This window comes from Amblyomma mixtum, chromosome 6, assembly GCF_055824585.1.
Source record: "Amblyomma mixtum isolate Tamu chromosome 6, ASM5582458v1, whole genome shotgun sequence".
Taxonomy (NCBI): domain Eukaryota; kingdom Metazoa; phylum Arthropoda; class Arachnida; order Ixodida; family Ixodidae; genus Amblyomma; species Amblyomma mixtum.
This window is the reverse complement of record NC_143017.1, coordinates 10,100,175-10,113,450: the sequence shown is the minus strand read 5'-3', so window position 1 is coordinate 10,113,450 and position 13,276 is coordinate 10,100,175.

Below are 13,276 nucleotides of genomic sequence, written 5' to 3'. Positions count from 1 at the left end.
GGCTCCCTGGGTCAGTGCACGCCTGAATCCCACAGGAAATTACTGAGGAGGTTGTGCCAAAATGAATTTGAGGAAAGGAAATTGTTGGAGGAGGTGGTTGTGCTGTGGCACTAGCCTGGAAGAGAGGCCACAGTTGGCACGATTTCAGCGCAAGCACAGACACTGTGAGCATGAGCCATTAAAGGCTTTCACTCTGGAGATAAACAGCGCTTAAAACGGCGTCGTTGCCATAGGCCTGGCTTACTAGCCCCAAACCGAATCGGTTGTTTAGGATTCCGGACACCTTGACCTGCAAAGCAACCGCCAGCACGGGCAGGGTAAACGGCGCGCGAATATAATTTTATTTACCTGAGCTAATTTCACAAACGAATTACGGACTTCTTGCACGTGGTGCTGCCAGGGAATGGACACCTGACTTACTACCCAACGTGCGAGGTACTGTCGTGCTCTTACCTCGCACACAGTTGGCGTTGCTTTGGTTTTGCCTGGCTAGTTATGGGGTTACATCTTCACAGCGGTGCGGCCGGCGTCCCCTCGCTACTCACACCTTTCACAGCTGTACAGAGCAACGCGTTCTTCCACAGCCTGCCTTAGGTGCACCCGCGTGTACGCTGGTGCATTTTTTTTTCATATATGCTTGGGTGTTAAATTCTTGGTGCGCATTTACGTCAGTACCTTCTTGTTGGTTTGGCTGCAACAATTTTCCGAATTTTAAAATCCACTGGTTGGCGGGTATTGATTCTTTTTTTTTTCGGTCCTGACATAGTATATTCGAGATTCTGCAGCACTCTTTTGACGGTTTTGACGAACTGTCGCCAATATGATGTTTTCTTTTTTTTTCGGAACTGAAATTGATGACAGCTAATTTACTGCAACTACTGTTTGTAGCAGCTGCCACATATCTATTTTTTTATGAACTCTAGCAAATATCTTTAGCGCGATTGCAGTCCTTTTAAAGAATTCTGGCCTGTAGGATTGATGATCAATATTTCTGCAGTTTTTGGGCGAGTTGCAAACAAAATTGCTCTCAGTCGCATTTAAATGTGGCCAGTGTGCTTCCAAATTGCCTACAAATTGCTCCATACCTGCTCCAAAATTAGACTTTTGCTGATCCCGTGCCTGCTCCAAAAAGCTGGAGCCTGCTTCCACCCCTGCGGGAAGCATTTTTCAGGAAATAAACATGATTGTGCTCAAGTAAGGTGTTTTTGATGTGCTCTGGAATGAATACGCATACATAGCCAAACAGTCAGCTGCTCAATAACTAGGCAATGACTGCAGTGCAGTAAAATCTCATTAATTTGAAGTCTTTGGGATCACAAGGCGTGCCTTGTGGTGCCATCGGTTTGTGGATAAATCGGGATCGGACATCCTCGCATGGCATTAAAGATATTCGAATTAACTGGCTGCTGCATCGAACTGTGTGTTCAAATTTATATTAGGAATTGCAGTACCGCAGAAATCCGTTGAATTATCCGGGATTTTCAATTAGTAGGTCTAATTATTGGGTTTTACTGTATATTCATTCATTATGCCACGACAAGAATGCCGCACAACAGAAGACAGGACAACACAATTACAACAGCACAGACAACATGAATACGACACAACAGAAAACAGGACAACACAATTACAACACAAGACAGACAACATGTTTACGACACAACAGAAGACAGGACAACCCAAATAAGACAAGACAGACAACATGTTTACGACACAAGACAGACAATAGAAATACGACATGCCAAAATACGACAAGACAAGTTTTTTGTTGTGTTTTTATTGTCTTTTTCGACTGGGACGCCACGTGCCGATAGCTTAGATAAACGGTACAAAGATTAATGGCACCGCCCCCCCCCAACCGTTCAATGAAGCATCAGCTCGATGCTCCAAAAATAAGCTCAGAGAATGAAAACTCAAGCGTCTGTTGGCGTACATATTACGGCCTGAGGCTGCCTCAGGGGCAACACATCCACAACTTTTAAGCGTGGGCCGTTCCGCTAAGATGCAGTAACACCACAGGGGTCGAACGTGTAGCTAGGTTCTCCGACTGGACGAAGAATCTTGTACGAACCGAAGTAGCGGCGCAAAAGTTTCTCACTGACAGGTGAACGGGCACCCACCCTAATACACGCTCACCTGGCTTGTTATCTGTGTGGCGTCGGCAAAGATTGTAGCGTCCAGAGTCGGTGCGCTGTTCGTCCTTGATCCCTATTCAGGCAAGTCTTCTGGTTTCGTTTGCGGGCTGGAGATAGGCGGCGATGTCAATGTTGTCTTCATCGGTGACGTTCGGTAGCATAGCGACAAGCATAGTCCTTCTCTGTCTGGCTTACGCGACCCTAAAAGCTGTCAACTGGGTAGTGTCCTACACAGGGATCTTTCACACAAAGACGAAGTAAGGAAGGATGGCATCCCAGCTCTTGCATTCTGCGTCTACCCACATGGAGAGCACATCAGGGAAGGTTATGCTCAGAGTTTTTAAAGTCCGCTGGCCTGTGTGTGGTAAGCTGTAGTTAGACACTGGCTTACTTGGCTGTGGATCTAAATGGCTTGGATAAACTCTGCCATAAATGCTGTTCCCCCATTGGAGACTAGAATGTATCGAGCACAGTGGCGCGAATGTATCTCTTCGATAAAAAGTTTTGCCCTTTCGGCCACTGTTAAACTAGAATCGTTTTTTCTTGGACGTAGTGGGCCAGGCATTTGGTCGCCACGATTACCCAGTTGCTGGCCGTTGTTAACGTTGGGAAGCGGCCGAGACGATCAATTGCAGTCCGTTGAAAGGGCTTGCTTGGTCGTTCTCAGCTCTTCAACAGTCCGGCTGGCGTGATATGTGGCATCTTTCGGCGTCGACACTCAGGGCAAGTTTTCACGGACCGTGCGACGCCGGCAGACAGTCTCCGCTAGTAGTATTTGTCTTGGATGCGGTGTGAGTGCAACTCCGAGGTTCTCTGCTGCTTCCTTGTCTTCCGAAGGGTACAGAATTTCTTTTTGCAAGCTGTTCGGAACAGCGAGGAGGTACTCGATTTTGCTGAGGGCGAAGCTGTTCACGAAGACCCCATTTCACAGACTGAAAGTGAGAAACCACGTTTTAATGATGCTGGGGCTGAAGAAGTCTTCCGTTCCAGATGCTGGAAGAGACTCATTGGGTTCGATCCGAGTGTTAGTGTTGCATAAAGTCGTTGGTGCTTATTGGCTCCACAAAAAAAAGCATCTTCAGCTTCCTCTTCCAGGGGCCTATCGACAGGGGCTCGAGAGAGGCTGTCGGAATCTGTGTGCTTGCATTCAGATTCGTAGACGACGGTGATGTCACACACCTGGAGGCATAGGGAAGCCAGCACACTGCGTGGCGATCGCTGTTAACATTGAATGGTCCCCCCACAGGTAGGGGCTGAGATTTGATGCAGCCCATATGATGGCGTGGCACTCCTCGGTTGTTGAATAGCTAACTTTGACTTTCGACAGGAAACTGGTGGTGCACAAGACTACATTCTCCAGTCCATCGTTTTCTTTTAGAAATACAGCCACAATGCCCCGCTGCTTGTGTCGCTATGAATTTTCAGTGTGCAGCGTTTTTATCAAAGTTTCCGAGGGTTGGAGAGGACCATAAATGACGCTTAAGTTCCTTTAAGGCTTCCGTTTTCGGTGCATACCATTTACAAAGCGCGTCTGCCTTTGTGATTTGGGTGAGAGGCTCGGAGACGCCCAAAAAATTTTTGAGAAATTGTCGGCAATATGCGCACCGTCCAGGGAGGAATGCACAGCTGCTTTCTGCGGCTCTTAGCGTACTCTGTACTCAGTGCCCAAACTGTCCACACACATATGCAGACACAGAACACTGCCCTACACAGTGCCACGCAGCCTTCCAGTCGCCCGCCTATCCCTTCCCCCCACCCCACCGTGGCCCATCTAGCTCGCCTTCCTGGATCTGAGGCTGCAACGTGGCCTCGTCACTTTGGCCCAGGACGTACTGAACGCCTAATAGGAAAGATGTTCCAATAAAAGTGTCACACCACCACCACCACCATTGGTTACAATGTGGCCTACAAACCCAGACGCTGTCCTTTCTAGGCGAAGTAACATTACTCTGATTTCAAATTTAGCTCAGACGATTTAATTGCCTCTAGCAGCATTTAAAGGCTTTGAAGGAGGTCATCAATGTTCGAGACGAAGAGAACGAAATCATCTAAATGAACTTGAGAAACCTGCCGCTTCAGACCTGCCATTACTACATCCATTAGTCGCTGGAAAGTCGTAGGCACAGAACAGAGCGTAACTGGCAGCAACTTGGACTAAAAGAGATCATCCGGTGGGGTGGATTCTGTATTGTCTCGGCCTCTTTAATCGACTGCGATTTACCAGTGGCCTCTCCTGAGTTCAACTCAAGAGAAATACAGTCGTTGCAGTGGCGGTCCAGTGTATCATCTGTAGAAGTGCTTTTGAAATTATTCAATAAATTATGGCAGTGTGAAAAAATTCCAGAGGAATAGAAAAAGGCCGTGGTTGCGCCTTTCCTCGTATCTGAAAAACCGACAACTTCGGCTGGTAGTTACAGGTCAATGGCACTTACGAGTTGTCTTGCTAAAGCTTTTGAAATCATGATAAATATTAGGTTAATGTTCATTCTTGAATCGCGCAAACTTCTTGATATCCACCAATGTGCATTTGGTAAGAGATGTAGCAATTATCATCTTGTCCGTCTTCACACACAGCATTCATATACAAACAGCACTGCCTCGCAGCACTTTAATGCGTCAGCAATACTACTGTAGGCCCGGCGGTGGCCAGAGTTGACCTTCAACAGCGTTGGTTCAGACGCGCTCCTCCAGATGGCAGCGGCGTTGGCGCCCCGCCGAGCAGTTTGCTGTGTCTACTACAGATGGCACCATTAGGAGGTCCGCCAGTTCTCGGCTTTGAAGGCTGCGTGAGCAGCACAGTCGCGCCGTTCATCAGTGGCATTCGAAGGATGTGGGTTAAGGAATTAGCGTAATTTTTATTCAGACCACATAAATAAAATATAACACCGTGTAGGAAATTGGTCGAGTGTGGGAATCGAACCTGGGTCTCCAGAGTGCAAGACGAGCACGCTAACCACTCCGCCATTCCAGCTTTTTTTTCTTTATTACCGGCTTGGCCGGGCAAACAAAATAAAAATACAATGACATGACAACGAAAGTACTGGTCAGTTTCTACTCCGCCATTCCAGCTTGATGGTTTGCATTGAACAAACGCGCGTCTAGTGAATACGGTGTCTTTGTTCTCTCCCATCTTTCTTCCCGTTACGGCGAGGTTCAGGTGTGCACCGAGATGTGCGAGAAGATACATTTCCTTCCCACAAAATCCAATTTAGCGACGAACAAGGACTCCTTGGCAGCGTGGCGGAATGGTCACGTGAGCAAGTATGGCGGCGCCCTTGCTCCCTCGCTGTAAAGCGTCTTTAAATGGACGCTTGCCTTGGCGTGAATGCTTTGCTAGGCAGTCCACTAAGGAGAAGTGGCAGCAACAGGAAGAAGAGCGAAAGGGACAACGTGCACAAGAGACACCAGAACAGCGTGAAGAACGTCTTGCAAAGCGTCGAGTTAAGGATGCAGCTCGGCGACAACGTCACATCTCGCAGTGGTTCCATGTCATCGGTCACCGATGAATCTCGACACCTGACTGCTCAGGAACGCCGCAATGCTACCAGGCGAAGGCAACGAGCCGAAGAATCACCAGATGAACGAGCGCACGTTTGCTTATGCAACTTACCCGGTTTAACATGAGCAAAACCACTGCGAATTTTTTTAACTCGCAAAAGGCTTATGATACCACCTGGAGTTTTGGGATTGTTCGTAACATCGTGGATGTAGGTATCCGGGGCAGGACGCTGAACTTCTTAAAAGACTTTCTTTCTGACCGTTCATTTCGTGTGCGTCTAGGTTGCAGGCAGTCGAAAAAATTAATTCAAGGAAATACTGTACAGCAGGGGTGTGTTCTCAGTACCTCACTATTTATTGCAATAATGAATTCTATACCGCAGAGACGACGTTGAAATTTCATGCACATCATCCAGCTTATCAGCATGCGAAAGACAGGTACAGCTTACACTACACAAACTAGCGGCTAGGGCCGACCCAAATGGATGTATATTCTCTGCACGAAAAACAGTTTCAGTCCTTTTGTCACTCAAAAGAGGCATGCAGTTTGATCTCACGCTGCACTAGAATGAAATTGTTCTGCAAGTATAACTAGAGCATAAATTCCTAGGTACAACTTTTGACACAAAGCTCACTTTCTTAACCCCCCAAAACACCCTCAAAAAAGAAAGCTTCCCGATCTCTCAAAATCCTGCATCCCCTCAATCGCCTTCGTACCGTTGCATGAAAATTACCGAAGGCACTTTGGAAATTCGAAAGTGGGCTTGGCGAAAACCTTGCGGTGAACCCACCGCCGCTTTCCCGAACCGGTTGGCACGTGGCGGGCTTCCCGCATGTTTGCGGTTTTTATTGTCTTTGGTGACTGCGGTCTCTATTTTGATCGGAGTGTTTTCGGGCGAGCTCTTTGGCGCCCGTTTCGCGGCGTCGCCGTTGTCTTTCGGCGTTCATTGTGTTCATTGGCTTTGTCGTTGACGTTTTACACTCCGATCATTTTAAGGAAAGGAAGCGCTCATAACTGGCTCCCTGGATCAGTGGACGCCTGAATCGCGCTTTTGTGTTGTTGTTGCGGGTTCAAGAGCCGTTGCCTAGCAACCATCGCGGTGGACACCCGACCGCACCGTACAGGAAGGGAGGCAGTGGTAGTGAAAAAAGAAAGGCAAAGAGGAGCCGTAGTGGAGCAAATGAAAATTCTACTTCAGGAAAGGAAATTACGCAGTAGTAGTAGTAGTAGAAAACTTTTATTGAGATCTTTTAAGAGATTCGCGGATTCGAAGCCTCCGTCGTCTTTCGTGGCGCCGGCGACTTGAGGCTTCTCTTCAGCAAGGTTGGGCCCCTAGTCCAGGGCTCCACTGAGTCGCGCTGCATCAGTAGCGTGCCGCACTAAGGCCCTTTGGGCCGCGAGCTCGCTGCTGGTGAGCCGGCTCTCCCATTGCTCCGCACTCGGGAATTCGTGTTGGTGGAATGCTTTATTTCGTTCGCACTCCCATGTGATGTGGTATAGTGTGGGTGTGTCGCCGCACCAGGGGCAGTTTGCTCTGTATTGTGTTGGTGACATCTTGTTATAGATGTACAAGTTGGGGAACGAGTTTGTTTGTAGCCTACGCCAGCCGACTGCTTCCTCCCTCGTGAGGGCTTTGTGTGGTGGTGGGTACTTGAATCTAGTCCCCCTGTATAGTTGTAATGTCTCTGTGTATCCCCCCTCGCATGCTAGTAGCTGAAGCTCCAGAACATCTGACATGCCTGCTCGGTATGTAAGCCCTCGAGCTAGGCTGTCTGCTCTTTCGTTCCCCGCTACGCCTGCGTGGCCTGGGACCCAGATTATGTGTTGTATGGGTGTGTTCTCAGCAGAGGCTGCTGCCCCACTGATTATCCTGAGGGCCATGCCGCTAATTCTGCCCTTCGTATAGTTTTTACACGTGTCTTTCGAGTCTGTTAAGATGTTTAGGGATCGGCCTTTCCTATAGCCTTCTGCTACCGCCAGCGCGACGGCAATTTCCTCGGCCTCCGTTATGCCCACGACCTCCACTGAGGCGCATGTGGCCATGTCTCCTGTGCTATTAACTACCACCGTAGCGGCTAAGCGCTTCCCTGCATGTACGTACATGGAGGCGTCCGTATAGACTGTGTTCTCTGATCGGCCTAGCCTCCTTTCTATCTGCTCGGCCCTTGCTTTTCGTCTGTCCTCGTGTAGGTTAGGATCCATGTTTTTAGGCAGGGGTCCTACACGAAAGGTCTTTCTAAGGTCGTCCGGTACGTCCGCGTATCTGTCTACCAGTCCGCACGTGTTCCGACCCAACCTTCTCAGGAGCGCCCTTCCCGTAGAGGAGCCTCTGAGTCTGATGAGTTGTGCCCCCAATTGAGCCTCGGCAAGCTCATCGAAGGTATTGCTGATTCCGAGTTGGAGTAGCTTCTCGTTTGATGCGTTTCTGGGCAGGTGTAGAGCAATCTTGTATGCCTTCCTGAGAATACAGTCGGCTTGCTCTCGCTCCGCCTTTGTTGTTGCGTGGTAGGGCAAGGAGTACATAACTCTGCTAACGATTAGGCTGTTGACGAGTTTGAGGGTATCTTCTTCTTTCATCCCGTACCTTCTCTGAGAGACTCTACTGATCATTCTGCCAACCTGCTCCGCGGTTCTTCTCAGCAGGCTGATGGTATGGCTGCATTTTCGGCTGCTCTGCAGCCACATGCCGAGGATTCGTACCATGTTCTGTTCTTGTATCAGTTGCCCCTCTAGAACTACTTCCAGCGAGGCTTTGGTAGGATTTCTTCCGATCCTGATGATTTCCGACCTCAGATGTTCGACGGAGAAGTCGGAAATTACGCAGTAACTGTCTCGCATCTCTCGGTGGACGCCTGTCATCCGTTTGCAGATGAAGGGAGGAAGCGTGAGTGAAAGAAGGAACAGAAAGAGGGCTCGTAGGGAAGAAAATGAATTAGAGGAAAGCAAATTACGGAGGAGGTTGCGCCGCTGCGAGGAGGAAAGGCCACAGTTGGCGCATTTCCAGCGTATGAACGGACACTGCGAGCATGGACGGACATCGCGAGCATGCGCCATTAAAGGGTTTCGCCTTAACATACTGAAGGCACTCACGGAAACACTGGGGGTCCGATAGGTTAAGCCTTTTACAGATCTACCAGTCCGTAGTACGGTCCACTTTGGATTATGAATGCATTGTGTATGGGTCTGCAAGACCATCGTCCCTCAAAAAACTGGATCCTCTGCAAAACCTAGGTCTCTGTCTATCAACAGCTGTATACAGAACATCCCCCATAAACAGTCTATATGTAGAAACAATGAGCCATGTCTTGAAAAAAAGAAGAGCAATGCTTACGTCTGCATATGTACTTAAAATAAGATCTTAGTAAAACACTATTGTTACCCTATAGTTACCAAGTGCACATCTAGAAGACTGTTCAATAATAAACCACAATCAACCAGACCTTTGTTATTACGCTTCGAAGATACATATAATGACTGGGAATACAAGATGCTCTACCTAAAATTACCTCGAGACACGAGCCATTGCCGCCATGGTACTGACTTTCCGCTGCTTATGACTTCATGCTAACACATTTTCGTCAAAAATGAACACCACATGAACACCCACTACAAGAATATATGGCTTTCGCTGTAAAATATTCAAGCTACATAGAGTTTAGCAAGGATGGCTCGAAAACAGCGATGTATGTTAGAAGGGCCGTAGCATAGGGCAAATTGGAAAAACTAGTAAAAGTGCCAAGTTATGTATCAATATTTACTCCCGAATGCTATTCTGTGTGTATAGCTGTAGACAAAACAGTACATCAGAACATAGGAAAAAGTATATTATACACCAATTCCCTGAGACTACTCACAGCGCTGCAGTCAAGAAATGCGGTTGGACGCTTACTAGGCAACATCATACGCATCATAGAAAAAGTCACAACACAAGGACATATGATATGATTCTCGTGGGTCCCGAGCCACGTCCGCATAGAAGGTAATGAGAGAGAATACTCAGCAGCAGTACGAGCTCAAAATGGTCAAACCAAAATGTGAACATACCTTTTAAAGACTGCATGAAGTTTATACATAAATTAAAGAACAAGTGGCAAAAAGAGTGGGATAATGAACTAAAGAACTAACAACACTTCATAACGCCCACCTTGGGGGCATGGAAGTCATGCATGCACCAAGAACGTTTCACTGTAGTAATCCTATGTCGCCTTCGCATAGGACATACACACCTGACACACAACTACTTGCTTAAAAATGGAGGCAAACCTATTTGTGAAATATGCGGAAACGAACTTACACCAGCCGCCGCGGTGGCTCAGTGGCTATGGTGCTCGGCTGCTGGCCCGAAAGACGCGGGTTCGATCCCGGCCGCGGCGGCTGAATTTCTTTGGAGGAGAAATTCGAGGCCCGTGTACTGTGCGATGTCAGTGCACGTTAAAGAACCCCAGGTGGTCGAAATTTCCGGAGCCCTCCACTACGGCGTCTCTCATAGCCTTAGTCGCTTTGGGACGTTAAACCCCATAAACCAAACCAAACCAAACTTACACCAAACCACATCTTATCTGCATGTTCAAACCCAGAAAAACTAATAAAGTGTGAAGAAGAAGATGGACCCCTTCTCTGGACGCCGACGAAAAAGGAGCAGTTGTGGAAACAAAATAATGGCTGAGGCTTAGCTAAGGTTAAGTCTAGTCAGATGCGAAGCATATTGATGGCTAGGCTTGGTAATACATGGCTTTCCTTGGTTGAATACTTGGTCATTTTAATACAACCACTAGAAGCCTTCGTCGTGGGGGAAGACAACGGCATGGCTACAGCGGAACGCCGACTAACCCCGAGACGAGCGTTGGGTGAGCGCCTGGATTGCCACGGAAGCCGCGTCCGCCTGCCCGGTGGAGCGAGTGTTTCACCTACACCGAGTGTGAACGCGCGTTCGAAATGCGCGGGAGTGTGACGTCATCATACCACGTGATTCACATGGCGTGCAACCGCAGCGACGGCACAAGTTCGAGCCCCGTATGTCATCTGTCGTGACGTCATTGTGTCACGTGGTGTGACGTCACCATACCACGTGGTCTGCACGGCGTGCAACCCAACGTTTTTAGATCCCTTTCAGTTTGAAAGCTGCGGTGCGCGGATGGTCGCCTTTCCGTTTCCTTCCGTGCGGTGGCGCTCGCCACGCTGTTTGCCCGACCAGCGTGGCCCTTCGCGTCTACGCCATGGTCGCCGCCGCCTGATTTGGAGCAGCCAGCAGATATCAGCATGGAAGATATCAGCTGTCCTGTGCCAGTTGTTGGCAGTGGCGCTTATCTTACAGTATACAAAAGCTTCAAGCAAGGGTGCTTAAAGCATCCCACCAAAAAGATGCTAGAGTTTACCAACATTGTAAACAAAGCAATCCCGATTTCTTTAAAAGAAGGTCCTGTTTTTGAAAGGGACGTTTTTTGGAAGCTGCTAGACGAGCTTGCATTGCAAAACCTTGTTCGGCTTGGATGCGCAGAGCATATGGCCACTTTTACATGCCAAGTGCTGCATTTTGTCATAGTGACACGCGTCCACTTCTAGGCGAGAGACGTGAACCGTCGGCTAGAGAACAGAGAAATATTGTCATTGCAAATAAAAAAGCTCGCCTTCAAGTAGCCATTCCCTCCATGCTTCCGACTTAGTGTGTCTGCATTTAATGCTTGTCTGCGTTCAATGAAATTAACATTCTAATAATGAAAGTGCAGTACGCTGCTCCTGTCTGTGCTATCATTGCAAATAAAAAGCTCTTCTATAGTTATTCCCTCCCTGCATCCAGCTAAGCGTGTCTAAATTTATACTTGTGTTCTCTGAAATTGGAATTCTAAAGGACGTGCAAAATGCTGCTTGCATTTGCGGTGCTTCGTTGATAATATAGCGCGGAATTTCGTGACTGATCTAGAAGCGGACGGAACATCGCTAGTTTTATCCTTTCATTAATGTTTCGTGCATTCTCCCGAAGAAATATTGATAGCTCTACTCCAACATACGCATATCATCAGCGCTAAACGTCGCAAACGTGATGCGATAAAGCGCAATGCAAACGATTGGTTTTTTGCGAACTGGCATCAGCCTGCTCTTTATCTCACCCTTACTAGTCAGGCGAAACAGTTCTTCAACCATGAGACCGAAGTTTCAACGTGACAGCTCCAAAAGTACAGCAAATTTGAGTTCGACGTGTTCGCTCCGAATGTTATCGCGGATGAGAACAGGCTGTCACAGCAACTGCCAAGCGCGAGCGCTCCGGCGCCTCCGGGCCGACAGCGACAGCAGCGCCGCGTGGTGAGTGGAAGCGGACGGGGGCCGCTTTCTCGGGCGCGGCGCGGGGGAGCTTGCAAACTGAAAGGGATCTAAAAACGTTGGTGCAACCGCAGCGACGGGACAAGTTGGAGCCCCGTCTCTCATCTGTCGTGACGTCATTGTGTCACGTGGTGTGACGGCACCATACCACGTGGTCTGCACGGCGTGCAACCGCAGCGACGGCACAAGTTGGAGCCCCGTCTCTCATCTGTCGTGACGTCATTGTGTCACGTGGTGGGACGTCACCATACCACGTGGTCTGCACGGCGTGCAACCGCAGCGACGGCACAAGTTGGAGCCCCGTCTCTCATCTGTCGTGACGTCATTGTGTCACGTGGTGTGCACGGCGTGTAACCGTCACGAAGGGCTTGGGTTACCTATTGTAATATGCTTCCCATAAAAGAAGATTGCTATCGCGATGATCGCGTTGTCCTTGATCGTCCAGCTCCCTCGCCGACCTCGATGCCATCCCCCACGGCCTTCTACTTTTCGTGGAGGTGCGGCCTGATATCCTTGCCTCACGTATGGCAAGACGAACTCGTATCGCTGAAGACAAACACTCACCGGCCGCCCCGATAACCCAGCCGGTTTTCGGCTCTGCCTCCTTACGCCAACGCGACCCTGCGCCCCTCAGCGGGACTGACGACACAGACTGTGACGACTGGCTTGCTTTGTACAAGCGAATGGGTTCATACAATAAGCGGGACGACGCCGCGAAATTAACAAACGTCATCTTTTATTTGACCGGGTTGCCAACAAGTGGTATCTTAATCATGAAGACGATATAATGACATGGAACTCATTCAAGGCTTATCTTACAACCGTGTTTGGTCGTCCTGTTGTACGCAAACTCCGCGCCGAACTATGCCTGCACGATCGATCACAGCGGCTCGGCGAAACATTTACAAGTTACATTGAAGATGTTGTCCATCAATGCAGTCGCATCAACGCACAGATGTCAAAGAAAGACAAGGTAAAACACATCCTGAAGGGCATCGAACATGGCGGGTTTCAAATGTTAACATCCTGGGATTTCACTGTTGTTGCCCAAGTTGTCAACCTTTGCCAGAGCTATGACGAGTTCCGCAAAGCGGAACCACTTTCTGGTCTCTCCTCTACATCTGGGAGCTCTACGCTGCTGCAGCTGCACAAAGACTTCATCCGGGAGGAAGTTGCTCGCCTGATATCGTTACTTCCCACGAACTGCAAGTTGTCCCAAAATTTGGCGCTCCTTCGACATGTCATCGCCGACCGCGCGGAAGAAGTCCTTCCCTCTGTCGCTGTCTCAGCGCCCATGCCTCAGCCCGCACCAGCCCGCACCAGA